Source organism: Eucyclogobius newberryi, unplaced genomic scaffold (assembly GCF_026437365.1).
Source record: "Eucyclogobius newberryi isolate DKJ021-1_F unplaced genomic scaffold, fEucNew1.0.hap1 SCAF_4, whole genome shotgun sequence".
In the NCBI taxonomy this organism is placed as follows: Eukaryota; Metazoa; Chordata; class Actinopteri; order Gobiiformes; family Gobiidae; genus Eucyclogobius; species Eucyclogobius newberryi.
Genome location: NW_027316056.1, coordinates 40,029,103 through 40,031,080, shown reverse-complemented (window position 1 = coordinate 40,031,080; position 1,978 = coordinate 40,029,103). Strand labels below are relative to the sequence as shown.

Genomic DNA, 1,978 nt, shown 5'->3' with positions numbered 1-1,978 from the left:
CTTATATTAGTGCTAACATTAGTGCTAACATCAGTGCTAACATCAGTGCTAACATTAGTGCTAACATTAGTGCTAACATCAGTGCTAACATTAGTGCTAACATTAGTGCTTACATTAGTGCTTATATTAGTGCTAACATTAGTGCTAACATCAGTGCTAACATTAGTGCTAACATTAGTGCTAACATTAGTGCTTACATTAGTGCTAACATTAGTGCTAACATTAGTGCTAACATTAGTGCTAACATTAGTGCTTACATTAGTGCTAACATTAGTGCTAACATTAGTGCTAACATTAGTGCTAACATCAGTGCTAACATTAGTGCTTACATTAGTGCTTATATTAGTGCTAACATTAGTGCTAACATTAGTGCTAACATTAGTGCTAACATTAGTGCTAACATCAGTGCTAACATTAGTGCTTACATTAGTGCTAACATTAGTGCTAACATTAGTGCTTACATTAGTGCTTATATTAGTGCTAACATTAGTGCTAACATCAGTGCTAACATTAGTGCTAACATTAGTGCTAACATCAGTGCTAACATTAGTGCTTACATTAGTGCTTATATTAGTGCTAACATTAGTGCTAACATCAGTGCTAACATTAGTGCTAACATTAGTGCTAACATCAGTGCTAACATCAGTGCTAACATTAGTGCTTACATTAGTGCTTATATTAGTGCTAACATTAGTGCTAACATTAGTGCTAACATCAGTGCTAACATCAGTGCTAACATTAGTGCTAACATTAGTGCTAACATTAGTGCTAACATTAGTGCTAACATCAGTGCTAACATTAGTGCTAACATTAGTGCTTACATTAGTGCTTATATTAGTGCTAACATTAGTGCTAACATTAGTGCTAACATTAGTGCTAACATTAGTGCTAACATCAGTGCTAACATTAGTGCTAACATTAGCGCTCACTGTTACACGTCCACAGCGCCCCTGCCTCACCTGCCGGAGAGCGCGGCACGGAGAGAGATCACAGTCAGCTCGTCCAGCTTGAATAATGTAGCACTAACACACAGAGAGGGAAAGAGAGAGCGAGCGGGGGGTGAGGATCAGAGTAACAGCAGGGGGCAGCAGAGAGGGCAGCAGAGAGTAACAGCAGGGGGGCAGCAGGGGGCAGCAGAGAGTAACAGCAGGGGGCAGCAGAGAGGGCACAGGCGAAATGTCACCGGAGCAAAAAGAGAAAGAGAAAGAGAAAGAGAAAGAGAAAGAGAAAGAGAAAGAGAAAGAGAAAGAGAAAGAGAAAGAGAAAGAGAGGGGTCTAAAGAAACGTCACCTTGAATGTGGATGTAGGACATGCATAATAAATGAAGGAGAGAAAGGGGGAAAGAAAGGATAGAGCGCGAGGCGAGAGATAAAGTGACAAAAATAAGAGAAAGACAGAGTGAAAAAATAGGAGTTGATTTAAGAAGAGCACAAGTTCTTCAGCCGGTTGGAAAGGTTCCTACATGAACCAAATCCAAAGAAGAAGAAACACAAAAGAATCATTTGTCTCTAAACTCCAAACACGTCAAGCCTTAGCAACGCAATGCTAGCAAAGCGCGTTAGCAACAGCCGTTTCCTGTTTATGGCCGGTTGGCACTCGCTTTGTCAAGTGCCACAATCTGATGTTTCCAGGTCATAATGCGTCTGACATTATCATTAGCATTAGCATGACATAAAGAGAGGTTCAAACGCGGCGTAGAGACTTTGAGAGAAGTCAAAGAAATGAGGCAAAACTGTTCCTGTGCACGCTCGCTTTAGCCACGCCCCTCACACACACTAGCTTTAGCCACACCCCTCACACACACTAGCTTTAGCCACACCCATCACACACACTAGCTTTAGCCACGCCCCTCACACACACTAGCTTTAGCCACGCCCCTCACACACACTAGCTTTAGCCACGCCCCTCACACACACTAGCTTTAGCCACGCCCCTCACACACACTAGCTTTAGCCACGCCTCTCACACACACTAGCTT

The 1,978-nt window shown here is 42.3% G+C and overlaps 1 protein-coding gene across 1 annotated transcript in view; it reads left to right on the top strand.

Moving 5' to 3' along the window:
* cacna1ab (calcium channel, voltage-dependent, P/Q type, alpha 1A subunit, b) overlaps positions 1 to 1,978 on the top strand; it is a 196,529-nt gene that overhangs the window by 51,002 nt on the left and 143,549 nt on the right. The gene's annotated exons all lie outside the window — the stretch shown is intronic.